We start from the raw sequence: 16,317 nt of genomic DNA, 5'->3' as shown, positions 1-16,317 counted from the left end.
GACTGCGTCAAGCTTGATTGTCGAAAGACGACTGGGGCGAGAGCCGCGCGTGTCTCCGCGAAGCGGAAGACGTGCCAAATTTTACCACTACGCGGCGCTCACAAATTATCTTTTGTCTCGTGCTAATGTAGTACGATGTACTCTCTCTCTCCTTCAGGCTCCGATGTCCCCACTCGACATCGAGCCTGGAGTTCAAAACCGTTGCTCGACAACGCTTACTTTGTTTGAACTTTAATTTTGACGACAAAAACAAGTCATACGACAGCTGATCGTGTTTTGCTGCTAGGACAACGTATGCTCCGACCGAAGGCCACCTTCGGTCGGTCACGTATACCAACAAATTGCGAATCTCGCGGACGAGCCAAATGCCCGTTATATAACCGCTTTTTAAACAATAATAATACATAATAAAATAGTGAAGACATATATACATATATATATAAGTAAATAATAAATTCTTATAAATTATTCTTATAAATTATAAATTATAAATTATTAAAATTCCTTTTATTTTTCTTTGTATATGTAAAACCAAAAGGAAGGGTTAAAAAGAAAAAAATACAGAGTCGGAAATACTAATGGGAAGGTGGGAAAGTTTGATTTCAGAATAAATACTACGGAGGCAGGAGGCAGGAAGCAGGAGCAGGAGAAGAAGGAGTTCAATGGAGGAATCGGAACAAGACAGGGAAGGAGTAGGAATGGGGGTTAATCTGTGGAGATAACCGGATTAATCCCCAAGGTAAGGGAACCCTCGGAGAGTCCAACTGGGTGATGATCTTCACCGAAGATTTTTCACTAAGTTTAGACCATCCATCGGATGGTAGAGTCAAGGGACCCTGGGGGGACTCACGGGCAGGGGCGAGGCCGGGGCCCCCATCGCAACATCAACATAAACATAAATAAATCGGGAAACGGGTAAGGTGGGAATCAAGGGAGAGAAGGAGGGGAAGATATGTATATACAAACCGAAAAGAGGAAGGAATTGACTATACAGAAGTAATTACAAGTATATTTGTAAATTTTCAGCTGAAAAGGAACAAGGAAGGAAGAAAGGAAGATGCAGAGGAACTCGGGTATAAGAGGGAAAGGCGGAAGGAGAAGAAACAGAAGAGGACAGAAGGAGAGGAAGGACTTACTGGCAGGGACAGGGACACGAAGTACGAAGAGATAGGAGAAAAACAAGAATGAACGACGAATAGACGAATGAATGAATGTATAAACATGTAAAAAAAAAAGAGAGAGAAGGAGAAATTTGGTTGAAGTAACATAGTCATAAGAATAATAGGAGATAAGAAGATTAAAGAAAGAGGGGTGGAAATATAATGTAGATCAGTAAAATGTAACAGGCAAAAACAAGTATAGCTTAAGTTCGGATTAAATAGGGCCGGGAGGGCGGGAAAATTTTAAGTAAATTATAGGTGAATACTAAGTAAGTATTAAGTAGATCTAAGTACATTCCGAGTACATTTTGAAGGGAGGAGGAAGGAGAGATTGATCCCTTCTTCCTTCACGATAGAAAGATCGAACAACGAAAGCACAGTTTGTAACCCTTCTTTAAGTACCACACGTTAGAAGAGCAAAAGCGAGTGGGCTGGAGAGAAGTGAAGAAATGCGGAAATGACGGCAGAGGTGGAAGAAGCTGAAGGCGGAACGTGTTAGGGAGAGAAGGAGTAAAGGAAGATATGCTGCAAACGGTAAATGAAATAAAGGAAGAAAGATAAGCGAAAAAAAAAACTGTAATATAGCATAGTAGTAAGTAACACGAATGAATAAAATAAGAATATATATGTAGTCACAATAAATTGCTGTAAAAAAAAAAAAAAACACACAGAGAGAAGGAAAAGATGCATAGCAGGGGAATGGAGGGGATATCCGTCAAACTTCGAAACGAAACTGATACGTCATAAGAAAGGACAAGGAGTAGTCTAATGTCTCCACTCACATCGAGATAGTCTAAATTCATAGCGAACCTTGTACGGCAGAGCATAGATATTAGACGACCCTCGATTCCTGCAAATCGCCTGCTTCATAGTTCCCTGTAAGAGGTGAAACATAGGAGCAGGGGAGGTTCCGAATTTTCCAACAACATCCTCGCTCTTGAATCCTGTCTCCATCTCATCGAACGCTATGCATCTTCTGCACGAGAAACGAGGAGGGCAAACTGTGAAACAGGGAGTCTGACTCGAAACACCTGTCCGAAAGGATATGGGGATCTGAGGCATGCCTTCCTGAAAGATGGAAGAAGTACAGAGGCCGGAGAAGGGAAGGTTCACACCCTATCTCAGCATTGTAGCGATCTAAACAACGAGCTGCGAAATTTTGAGATCAGAGGTCTCCGATGAAAATTAATAGGTAGGGAAAAAAAGGGAGAGGGCTAGAGCACGAGGGATAAAATCACGCGAAGGGAAGGAAGGTGGTGGGTGGGGGGTTTTCGAGATTGGGGGAAAGGGGATCATAGATCTGAGCAAACGTCACAAGGGAGGGGGGGAGCTTTCAGCGTCTCTGGGCATAATGGGGGGATGGAGGATAGAGTTTGGGAAGAAGAGACGCGTCAAAAACACTGATGAAACTGATGTTGTCGATAGCTCGATCGAAAGACGCACAGTCGACGGATCGATGAGACAACTTCGGCGAAACTCAGCTGGCTCGACAACGGAGAGGGTAGGGGGGAAGATTAGCCAGGGGGGGGGGGGGGGCAGGTACCAGGATAGCTGGTCCTAGGTCGCGAGGGGGAATTGTATCAGGCTTAGGGAGACCTCACGATCAGGGATAAATTCGCAGCGATTCGACACGACAAGTCGAGATCTGATTCCTTCGCAGGAATCTTCGCGTCGGAGGAGTTGTTTGGCCCAACGTCTTAAACCACGTAGCTACGAGTAGGGAGGGATCATGGCACGGCTCCGATGAAGACGTACCTCCGGCCAAAGGCACACCCTGCATAGGCTCGGGCCAGTAAAGCAGGGGTGATCTGGAGGCTGGGGAACGAGGGTAGGAACGGGTTATCGCCACCTCGAAGTCGGACGTACCAAGTCTGATAGTGGCCTGGGAGTCACACCGGTGACCACTCCCCCCGTTACACATTCGCATAAATCGCATAAATCGCATAGGTCTGGGTTAGGTTTGCGTTGAATTACAGTTGGGCGCCATAAAACCTATGATCAAAATTCAAGCATAGTGAAAACGATTTCTAATGAATTTATGTTCGATGAAAAGTGTACGTAATTGACTTATCTTTTTAAATGTGTTGCTAATATTATTGCCTCCTTTCTTCGCGTTCTACGGCAGAATTTACGTTTTTGATACTGGCCTGTGAAAAACAATTAAAACAAGTTTATAATGATTTCCTATTAATTCACGTACAAACAATAAAAGTAGAAGGATTTTACTTATCTTTTTGTATCTGTGGCGAATTATTTGCAAATCGGTTTTCCTTCCGATAAAGTAAGAAAGAAACAGCTGAAAGTAAAAATTAGTAGGAGAGTGTGAAAAAACCCTCCACCACCCCCGTCAAAGACGGTCCTCATCACTCTCCATATACACTTATTTGCAAATATATACAATTATAACTTGAGGCCATGGAACAGCACTTCATACGCGCTGATTCGCACTGATAAGTGCAATTGCGACTTTCAATTGCAATCGGACAGCACTTTATATGTACTGATTTTCACTCGCTCGGAGGCGGAGTCGCAATACCACATGGCATACTTTTTTACGTATACCATGGAACAGCACTGCATGCGTGCTGATTTGCACTCGTTTGTGCAATTGCGACTTTCGATTGCAATTGGACAGTACTTCATATGTACTGATTTTCACTCGCCCGGAGGCGGAGTCGCAATACCACATGGACCTTTAATTATAATATTTTGTTACCTTTTCTTATCCATCGTTAGATGTACTTTGTTTTTCAGTTGTACGTTTAGTTAGTTCTTTTACGTACAGAGGCTCTCTTATCGGCTGGCCTCTATTGTACCTACTATCTACAATTTCTACTAGCATACAGTCTTCGTAGAACCTCTTCAATTTTTCTTCCATTTGTATTTCCCAGAATTTGTCGTCTTTTTGTACTTTTGTGATTTTCATTCCTTTCGGGGTCCATAAACAGAAGAGAGCATCTTGTTTATTCGTTATGTGCAATTGTCCTTGCACTTGATAATAATAATAATGATTTTTATTCATCTCTTCACCCCGATAAATCCGTCGTATCGCAGGAAGCTGCTGTATTGCTTCGGTAGGTGATAAATCCTTTGCCGATTCTGGACTTTTAATTTCAATTATAGTGTCATCTTCCATGAGACCGTCGAGCATCGCACCCAAATAAGGCACAACGGCATCGATAAAGAGGTCACACGGTAGAATAGGGATTCCCAATTCTACTTCTAGTTGCCTCAAGGCATTCACCTCGTTCTCTTTTCCGTATTCCAGGGAACGTAAATTCTGTACTTGCGGATACATTATATTTTTCAAAGTATTTGTTCGCGGCGTGTCCCTTCGTAATCGGCATATCTTGCCGAAATTAGACGCAGTTAATAATTTTTTTCTATAGGCCATCCATTTTTGACTATTGGCCTGATCGCGAGTTTCCTCTTCAATCTTGTGTTACATCCTTTGCCATTCGCGGAGTGTTGCCATGTGCCTCTCACACTCAGAAGAGTACACTGTCTCTTCCATGTCTGGCTTTTCCGCACTAGGGCCGTAATCCTTGTCGCATGTCTGTTTTTCATAGCGCGAGGAGGATGCTATACACATGCAGTGTAATTCGAGGGTGAGTTATTAAAATAGCTCCAGGTAAATGATTATAACGATGAGGAAAATAGCAGAATATATGTATATAAGCAATTTTAAATCGTATATATCGTACGAGAAAGTCAACAGAGAATGCCTTGCGATAGTAAAAAGTTGGCCTTCACTGTAGTAGTGTGAAGGAGTGCAGGGTATTTGAAGTGCCATAAATATTGTTGGGACCAAGGTTACGAGTGAGCTCTGGAAAATGTCCCAAAGACTGGGCCCAGGTTAGAAAAAATCGTTCTTTCATCGACGGATGAATAGTAAAATGCGATACATCCATGCTGCCTCTCATTACATTGTGAATGAAGCATACGAGACATTAGAAATATCTTTGAAATGATAAAGGCAATAGTCACCATTCAATGGTGTGGCGTACAAACGAAAAGCAAACAGTTTCGCTTGATTCCTGTTAAGCTAAAACAGTCAGGCTGTTCAAGGGATTATTTTTGCAATCTGTAGCTGAAGGTCCATGCTCAGGTCACGGGCAGGTCCGTCAATGTATTTATGGCTAGAGAAAAGTCAGGATAATAAAACGGTTCGAACGAAACCCAGGCGCACATTGCACGCAGGCGACGCGACGTAGCACAGGGCAGTATAGGCTGTGTAATGGTAGGGAGAGAGAGAGAGACAGAGAGAGAGCGCATAATTAGAAGGCAAGCTAGTATGGTATGGACTAAATGACGACTTGAACAGTATAATAAACCCTGGACTTCGAAAAATCCGATTGTTTCGAAACAAAACTCTCCAAGGATCACTTATTGGACATTGCAAAACAGAAAAAAGTTTTCATTTCTAGAATAGTGCAGGTACTATGAGCCATTCACTATGTATAAGTGAAGTACAAATCGTAGTAAAAGTTTAATTTACCAGTTTTAAAATATAATCACGAATTTACTTGACTTTCTTGCTTCTTTATCTTTCAAAAATGCGAGATACATATTAGAAGGAATTGTTCGATACGTTTCTGGTCTTTCTGCTATAGAAAGAGAACACAGCCAAAGTACAGATGGAAAAGAGATGGACGGCACAATAGGGATGAAGTGACGACACGTGTTGCGCAACGCATAGCATGCAATATCTGTGTAAAACGTCCGGGATAGTTCTTGATATATTCCAAGAATATAAATATTACAATATTCAACAATAAAGAGTATCATGCTATTACTGCATTACAAACTACTGCTCTCATGCGAATCTGTAATTAAAACGTAATTTACCTTTCTCTCCACCTTTTCTTCATAGACAAACGCTTCGTATTCGTTGTAGGTTGACGGCCTTTTCTCTTTCCTTTCACATAGCCCTTGCCTTGTCTTCCTTCTTCGCTTTCCTGTGTTACTTCCACATTCATTTTGTCCACAATCACACACAATCACACTATATAACTATTCGCACGCGATTAACACGAAAGCAACGTATGTAACAATTCATACGCTATTCGTATTTGAAAGCTCGAATGCTTTGTACGTCTTTTCTGTAATGCGTAAAGCAAAGAACTGAGCTGTTCCTCCAATGCCCAATGCTTTCACGGATTTGTTTATATTACATATCGCTAAGGATACTGAAAGGAAGAACACAAGAGCGTGTTCAAGAGCACAGACACACGCGTCTCTCTATTGCATTAGTATCAGTGTACAATGACACATTTATATAGAATACACATGTACGAAAATACGTTTCGGACGGAAATACGCATAGGAAAGAATTGTTTTATTATCCCATGCATATGCATACGACCAATTTTGTTTTTCGGTATTTGGTTTGTAGGTGATCTCTACATCCTTTGACATATTGTACCCCATATCCCCACATTTCATCTCGCTTCATCAATCTAGACCTAACCCAGACCTAACCCAGACCAACATCAATATTTTCCCCTCTGTTATATTATAAATATAACAATAAGGAAGGTAAAGTGATTCTTCTCCACTTGCCTCGGAATGGAGAGAGACTCCATATTCATGCTTGAAAATGTCATAAATTTTCAAATTGTCGCGTATGCAAACCTTTACGTGTACCGATGACGTATCGATCGGGCCATGGTGCAAGTGAGATATAAAATAGTGAGTGAGTGAAAAAGGCGCTTTGAATCCTAGAATCTTATGGGGAAAGTAAGAATCAAGGGTTGTCCAGCGAATTCTCTCCTTAGGTAGGTATGTATGTGTGGGGGGAAATTGGGAAGTGAGGGAAGATATACCGAGTGTCTCATTATATTTCGGTATACCTTGGGTACCCGAGAGAACTTAGCAATACATTACAATAGGACACCCGTTATTTCTTTCCCCACTACTTTTCTCCACCTCGCGCGAGGAAATTCGCCAACAACCCTGCGTGGCAAGGTTCCGAGCGACAGAAGAAAAATGACCACAGCACAAGAAACAACGTAAGTACCTCTACGTTTACTATCTCTATCTTCTCCACTATATACAAGTTTTAAATTTTATGGTCAAAGTTACATTGTATTTAGACATATTTCGTGTGAACTAGCATTACTGCCATTGTATTTTTTCGATTTGTTGTGCAAAATCTGCTGTGCCAGTCAAGATGTGTTGGATGTCCGTTTTACGCGCGCTCAATAATTCATCCCTTCATTAGCAGATTCAATAACAAAGTAATGTTATAATTCTCTCAAAATATGCCTAAAGAAAGTACGTTTGGGTCTGCGTTACATGGGTTCCTTTGCATACATTTCTTTGACATACTTTAATTAGTTTAATATAAATTTTGTACTTTGTTGTTTAAAAAAAAAAAATAAGAAATTGTATGTAAAGAATTACGTGAACACACAGCAATTGAATAAAAATAATACCTTCATTATATCTTGTATTTATTTTTAGATGGAAAGTAAACAAACAGATACGTCGGCGGCAACGACGGCGGTGGCAACGACGCAGACGCCGACGCAGACGCCGACGCAGACGCCGACGCAGACGCCGACGCCGACGACGTCGGCAACGACGCAGCCACCATCGCTGGAGTCGTTGCTGGCTTTAGAGGAAACTTTTAGGAAAAAGGTACGTAGATCATAGGCGATCTTATGCTAAACCGCTGAGTAATTTATCTATTCATTTTTTGTTCAAAAACGAAGTAAACTTCGTGAATAACATGTATCTATTTTTCATGTTACAGTTCCAAGAGTTAAAAAAAAAACTTCGGAAAGTGACGTATGGGAGAAGCCGTGGTCGGCGGGGTCGCGGCGGCAGTCGTGGCCCTGGCTGGGGTGGACGAGGGGGAGGAAAAAATCTCATCATTAATTACTATAATTAAATAAATTCATGAAATTAATGTATTTCTACTAATGTCTCCTTTTATTTTGTATATACCCAGACCTAACCCAGACCTAACCCAGACCTAAGAACATATAAATATTATAAACAATTTATATTCTTTATTTTTAGTTTATTATTGCATGTAGAATCGCTCTTTCTCGATTGTATCAGATTGTACATCAACTTGTTTTAATTTAATTTTTCATACAAAATACACAGAGAATGTCATCGTTTGATCTTTAAACTCATCCCTCAAAGTTTCATAAAAATTTTTGAAGATCTCATCGAAGAATCTCCTTCTGAGTCGAAACGTGAAAATATCTATATCAAAAAGATTGCGCGTGCCTCGTTGCGCTTGCCGGTGACTTGGACCTAAGCGTTTCAAGCTTCTTTCCGAATCTTTCCGAAGCTGTCCGAAGCGATCCGAACCGCCGAGCTCACTTTCTGTTCGAACCTTACAATGTCACTCGGAATGACTTTTCATGGGACTTCTTGTGGGACATGAACGAAACACGCAGCTTGTATAGTTGCATGTGTAGTGATACGTCAAATTCTCGAAACTCGCGTGCCAACTCAGGGCAGCACGGGCTGTGGAGTCTACCTCATAAAAGAATAACCGGAAACAGGAAGCTAGCGGCATCGAAAATTCAATTTACGCGCATTATTTTATTTGTTTGTTAATTCAACTATTAATTTGTTTATAGTAACGATAGAATTGAATTGGCTTTGAGATTGTGAAAAGAACAGTCGTGTATTTTGTGAGAAATTTAATATATATATTTATTTCATAAATATTGTGGTTTTTAATATAAAAGAGTTGCTACAATATTTAATTGGTGACCCCGATGTGATCGGATACAAATAGATAATTAAATAATTTTTACAAATTTAACAAGAAAATGCCTCTTGATCGTTCTCCATTGCGGCAGCCGGAATTCTCGCCATCTAACTCGAGAACAGAAGATCCAACACAGGATCAAGCTCAAAATAATCCGGGAACTCAAGAAACCGGTCAGCAACAAAATTTCGGTGCAATCAACGCAACCAGTTCCGTCAGACTTCCCCCGTTTTGGAAAGAAAATCCAGGACTTTGGTTCGCTCAAGTCGAGGCACCGTTAAGCATTGCACGCATTTCCAGTGATGACTCGAAGTACAGGTACGTGGTCGTACATTTAGACCAGAGCATCCTCCCAATGGTGTCAGACATCCTTATTGATCCACCTCAACAGAATAAATACCAAACGATAAAAAGTAGAATCATTAACGCTTTCGAAGAGACCAATGAATCCAAATTACGAAAATTAATGCATGGTTTAGAAATTTCTGAGGAAAAACCCTCTAATTTCCTACAAAAATTAAGAAATTTATCAAACGGCCAATGTAACGATTCAATACTACGTTCGTTATTCTTAGAAAGATTACCGGACAATATTCGAAGTATATTAGCAATCAGTGAAGTTTCTGACTTGCAGAAACTAGCCTTACAAGCGGATAAGATATATGAAATGTCAAAATCACATATCTCGGCAATTTCTTCTTCGACAAATACGGGCACACCTTCGTTATCCGATGACCGTTACAAAGAGCTGAAAACAATGATAAAAGCATTAGCGGAAAATATTTACACACGTCGTTCAAAACAGAAACAAAATCGATTTAGACACAGAGCTAGATCTAATTCCCGAAATAGTAAATACTGTTTTTATCACCAAAATTTCGCCTAGAAAGCAAGAAAATGCACCCCACCTTGTTCTTGGAGACAAGCTCCAAATCAGGCAGCATCGACGCATACGGAAAACTAGTAAAGTCATCGGTATCAGAGGCAGTTCCGGATGACTATTCAAAGAATCGCCTCATTATCGTAGATAGGAAAACGAAAACACGTTTTCTAGTTGATACCGGAGCTGATATTTCTGTAATTCCAGTAAAGGGTTTTAAAGGAACGCGTAAACAAGACGACTTAAAATTATATGCCGCAAATGGTACAGTCATAAATACTTTCGGCCATAAACTTCTATCCATCGATTTCGGTCTACACCGAGAATTCACATGGGAATTCATAATCGCAGATACTTCCAAGGCTATTTTAGGACCTGATTTCCTAAAACATTATAATCTTCTTGTTGATTTGAAACGGAAAAGGTTACTGGATGGGATCACATTTTTAAGTTCCCCAGCTTACACCACATCCAAATCTTACATTACCTTATCGACAACTAACGAAGCCGGAAAATTTTCATCTCTTCTGAAAGAATTTATTGACATTACGAAACCTTTAGGAAAACGTGGATGTAAACATCATGTTACACATCACATTCTTATTACTGGACCTCCAATTTATGAACCAGCTCGCAGACTCACACCAGAGAAGTTACAAATCGCGAAGAAGGAATTTGAAAAGATGATGAAAGAAGGCATCTGCGTTCCCTCTTCCAGTTCTTGGGCGAGTCCAGTGCACATGGTTAAGAAGAAGACGGGAGATTGGCGTACATGTGGTGACTATAGAAGGTTAAACAAAGCTACCATCCCGGACAAATATCCCATATCTCATCTCCACGATTTCACACACCGATTACACGACTGTAAAATTTTTACAACGTTAGATCTTACACGCGCATATTATCAGATCTCAATTGCCCCAGAAGATCAACCAAAAACTGCAGTCATCACACCTTTTGGCCTTTCCGAATTCAAGGTCATGACTTTTGGTCTCTGTAATGCCGCACAATCATTCCAAAGATTCATGGACACAGTTCTACGTGGACTAGATTTTTGCTACTGTTATATTGAAGACATCCTCATCGCTTCGAAAGGCCTTGTCGAACACAAAATTCATCTAAGAAAAGTTTTTCAAAGGCTTAAAGATTTTGGTTTAAGCATAAATATTGCAAAATGCGTTTTCGGCGAATCGAAAGTCACTTACCTCGGATATGCAGTATCTGAACAGGGACTTAAACCTCTTCCTGACAAAGTTGAAGCCATTAAAACTTTCCCCACTCCGAAGAATATTTCTGAACCCCGTCGTTTTCTCGGAATGATCAACTTTTACAGGAGATTCATCAAGAATGCTGCGACTGCTCAAGCTCCACTCAACGCTCTGCTGGGTAATGCTAAAAAAAAGGACAAAAGATTAATTTCCTGGACGCCTGAGTTACTTCAAGCCTTTAACTATTGCAAAAATCAATTAGCCGACGCTACTTTATTGGCTCATCCTATTGCTGATGTTCCTTTAGAAATTCGTACAAATGCATCGGATATCGCCATTGACGCCGTTCTTCAACAATTCCATGAAGGTAATTGGCTTCCTTTAGCATTTTTCTCTAAAAAATTAAATGACACTCAGAAAAATTATAGCACCTATGACAGAGAATTACTAGCTATTTACAGCAGCATTAAATTTTTTAAACATCAAATAGAAGGTCGATAATTGACGATACGCACTGACCACAGACCTTTAACTTTTGCTTTTTCTTAAAAGTCTTCAAAAGCTTCTCCACGGCAAGCAAGACAACTCGATTACATTTGCCAATTTTCCACGGACATTGTTCATATTGCCGGTCAATCTAATATTATTGCTGATACTCTTTCGCGAGTAGAATCAATAAATATGCCTACTGTTGTTACTATTGTAACGCCCCACGACTCTGTCTCTGTCTCTGTCTCTGTCTCTTCCTATTTCACTCTATCTCTCTCTACTATCGCTGTCTCTCTCCATCTTATTGTAAACATATCTATCTCTTTCTATTTCTATCTTATAACTGTATAATAGCGCGTATTCTGTTATCCAATTACTAATAAACATTTTTGTATTACGACACATATTATATATTATAGATTTTAATTACATTTTCATATAAGAATAGCATATTTCGTACGTTTTCATATTAAAACAGCCACTATTAGAATAAGAGCGCCATTAGAATTAGAACAACTGCGCATGTGCGAACTCCGACTGGCGAGTATAAAAGGAGCTGCGAAGGCAGCGGGAACACACTTCTCTCTGGCATCAGGTTGCGAATAGACGAAGATCTGGGAGGCAGCTGAGATACTCGTCCAGTGAGATCGAGACCGCTCCTTTAGGGGTAGCGACCGTTTTCCAGAGATCAAGAGTATTCGATGCTCCTTTACAGGTTCAATCTTGAGTAACTTTATGACAGGTGCACTACGACGATTCTAAGCAAGTGCAGTACGGGCGACATCTTGGAGGTAGCTGAGATACTAAAGATCGAAACCGCTCCTTTAGGGGTAGCGATCGTTCTACCAAATAGTAATTGATGCTCCTTTAATATAGAGTTCGTGCTTGCCGTAAGCAGACGAATCGCTTGCCAACAAGCGCTAGAAGCCATTCCAAGTCGGACGCATTTCTAAGACCGCTCCTGAAGAGTCTTTTCTCTAAGGTAGCGACTGATGTAGAAAAGATAACGAAGGGCTTACGGATGCTTAGGCAATCAAGCAAAGATTATATGTTTCATGAAACTTTGAGACCGCTCTTAGGTTATAGCCATCTATAACTTCGGCAGCGACCAGGGCATACGAGACAAGATCTATTGCACACACACACACACTTACACTGCGTATCGTCTAATACAGAGGATCCTCTACCGCAATTAATACGGATTAATTAATAACAGCATAATTACTCTTGTACACGAATGTAAAAGCTTAGACACATAACCTAATTTCTATTCACGAATCATAGACACATAACCTAACTCTCGCGAAGTATATCGCATAACGATTACGATCAACATAACCTCGTCTGTACATAATAATTAACCTTATTTGTTCTTATAAATATTTAACGAATTAGAATAGGCATTAGTATTGTATTTACGTTAGAATTAGAATAGGGTTTTACTGAATAAATTAATGTCAAGAAAGATCTAAGCTTTGGATTTTAACTCCTTAACCGCACGCTACACGAACCCCACTTTTCGTCCATCGGAAAGCCGCTCTTCCATGGACAACGTAGCATCGCTTTAGGGACGTTACACTAGTGTAATGGACGTTGTTACGAGTTCAGACGAGTTACGTAAAGTAACTATGAAAGAGCTCAATTCAAAGCTCCTTCCGTTGACCTTTGACTTTGCCTGGAAGTCACCATGTAACGGCCGATAGGCATTTCTGTTGCACCCAATTAATGGATTTCTTTGAAACTAATATCTTTCAACTTTTCTTGGAAACTCTGCGATGCAGCTGAGTCCGATCCTAGGACGGATTCTGGGATAGGAAAAATAGGAGCGGGTATCTGGATTAAATCATTTATGATTCTTTCCAGTTTGGCTCTGTATGTCCTCCGCTTGCCTGCTCGTTTTGGCATGGTGGTCACTTCTGTGGCGATTGTGATTTTTCGCCTCTTTTTATACCTTTTTTTGAAGCTGCTGAAAATTTTCGGGGTTCCTGATTGGTCCCCATTGTTTGCCTTGTTTCCTTATTGGTGCGATTGCAGCTTTGCGCAGAGTCTCTTATAGCAGGTAACTTTTCCTTCTGCGCATTTGCTTCAGAGCGCTCTTCGGTCGCGCTACTTCGAATTCGCAGGAAGATTATGATAGGGAAAAATGAATAATTTTACTTCTTTTTGTTTTGTTTGTGTTTTTTTTATATTATTATTATTATATATATATTAAAACAAATAGTCAAAATATTTCCCTAAATTATTTTCTGATCGGGACGGGCCTGTCTTGCCCTAGTATGAATAAGTCTTCTTTTGTGAAATGTTGGAACGTCCGCCTGCATTCCGCGCACTTCGCCGCCGGGTAATGTCCAAACAGAATACGGCGGCAAAAGTGGCATATGGCTATGTTCCTTCTTGCCGAGGTTGCCACCATTAGATATGCGTCAGGACAGTCCGCAATTTCTCCCATTTCTTGACTTGTACAACTGTCGCAAGCCATTTCTGAGAATTCTTTGATAGAGCATACTTCCACTGGGGCAGTTTTCTTTAGGCACGTATATCGTTCCATCTTCTAGAAAATAATGTATTTTATATTTTCTTTTTTAAAAAAATTTCCTATTCTTTGTATATTTTACTTACGGTCTTGCCGTTCTTTTGTTTTTCTGACCTGTTGCACTTTGGCGTCAATAATGGCTGCTGGCTTTGTCTTAATGTATGTATTTTATGATAGATGGGCTTTTTTAATTCTGTCCATATGAACAACGTTAAGTTTTCTTGGTTCTATAGAGATTTTTACATTATTATTCTCTAGGATTTCAATAATCCGGTAAGGCCCTCTGTATTCGCTATTTAGTTTGTCGCGTCGTGGATTAAGGAGCATTACATAATCTCTAACCTTATAATTTTTAGGGTGAATTTTCTTATCGTAATAATACTTTTGTCTGTGCTTTGATTGTTTAAGATTATTAGGTCGTGCTAGTTCTCGGAGTGAATGTACTTTGGAGATTAAATTGTCTACATAGTCTGTATAAGTGCCTAGACTGTCATTTGAAGAAATGTTTGAGGGTAAGCGCGCTTTTCTACAGAAAACAAGTTCGTGCGGCGTGAATCTTGTTCCTTCGTGTGTGCTTGTGTTATAGGAGAACATTGCTTGAGGTAACCATAGATCCCATTGTTTCTCCTTGGATACGTAATGTTTCAAATACTCGATGAGAACATGATGGCTTCTTTCAATGGATCCATTTGATTGAGGGTGGAAAGCGGAAGTTCGATATTGTTTGATGTGAAACGTTTGTGCGAATTTTCTCATAAGGCATCCTGTAAAATTAGTGCCTTGATCCGTTAATATTGCCTTTGGACTACCGAATCTGCATATGAAGTGTTCAGTAAACGCTTTGGCAACATCTTCAAATGTGGTCGCTACTAATGGGACTGCAAGGGAGTATTTTGTGAGGTTATCTTGGATTGTTAGAATGTGACTATGATTCCCTTCAGTGTAGGGGAGCAATCCTAAGCTATCCATGGAAATTTTGTCAAATGCATCCATAGGTGTATCTGTTATTATCATTGGTTCCCTGTTTTTTACTCTAACTAATTTGTTTTTTTGACATTCTAGGCAAGTTTTGATGAAATTTGTGACATCGTATTTCATATTTTTCCAGTAGTATCGACTTCTGATACGATGGTAAGTCTTCCTAATGCCTTTATGACCTCTTATTGGTGTTTCATGATTTTCTTTCATGATTTGTAGGCGATCTTACTGTGGTGGAATCTGGATGGTGCCCTTACAGAGAATAAACTTTATATTTGTTTGCAAAAAATTTAACCGGATTAAATTTAGTAATTTATTCCATGGAATTTTCTCTTTCTCTCCTGATATGCATGCTTGCATTATATTTTCTTGTTGCAGCTTAATTCTTAGTGACTTCAACACTTTATGGAGGATTTCTTCTGAAGGATTGCTGGTAGTAACTATACCAAAGACAGTGTTCCTTCCTTTTTTTAATTCTACTATTTATCCTGCTTGCAGTGGTTTGCATGGTTTGATTTTTTTCTGTTTTATTAATTCTTTTCCTAATGTTCCTAATGGTTTATCATCCTCATTAATGAATATTATTATTGTTTCCTTCCTCATCCATAGGTGATCCTTGGATTCCTGAATATTAACTCCTATAGGCACACTACTAACAATTTTTAGTTTCTTGTGAACTTCCCTTGTTGGCTTCTTTTCCTGCACTGGTCCATAAATCTGAGGGGTAAGTATTCTTTGTTCCTTCTTGTTGATTTTTATAGCGGTTATGGGGGCTTTCAATGTACCACTAGAGTCTGACATTCGTTTCATTTTAGGTGCGGTAAGTGTTGCTTCGCTGGAACTTGTACTGCTATTAGTTTTTGAGCAAGAATCTATTTTTGGCGGGTCTCTAAATTGATGTTTAGGAACTATTGTTTCCTCGTCAACCTCCATAATTTCATTCCAGTCTGTAGGTTCTGGTTTTTGTTTAAGGGGAGTTGGTTTAGCAGGAGTTTGGGCAGGAGGTGATTTTGGAGGTTCATGCATTTCTACTTGAATAGTGCGTTTCTTTGGTTCAGGTTAGTTGGAGGAGGAAGTTCTGTGCTCCTTTTTCCTTTCTTGTTTCTTTTTTCCTTTGACTTTTGCTTCTGTCTCAATATCTGTATCACTTGAATCCATTCTTGCTTGTTTCTTTGGGGCTGGATTTCCAGATGCTGATATTGTAGTGCTTCTTTGGTGTGTTGGGAATTGGTGATATCCCTTTTTCCTCTTGTAGTCTTCAGGGTTAGAGCTAAAACGAGATGTTGATCTCTGACGAGTTCTGTACTGGTGAAATTTTTTTTTCCTCTTGTAAT

This window comes from Calliopsis andreniformis, unplaced genomic scaffold, assembly GCF_051401765.1.
Source record: "Calliopsis andreniformis isolate RMS-2024a unplaced genomic scaffold, iyCalAndr_principal scaffold0048, whole genome shotgun sequence".
NCBI lineage: Eukaryota > Metazoa > Arthropoda > Insecta > Hymenoptera > Andrenidae > Calliopsis > Calliopsis andreniformis.
This window is presented reverse-complemented; position numbering follows the sequence as displayed.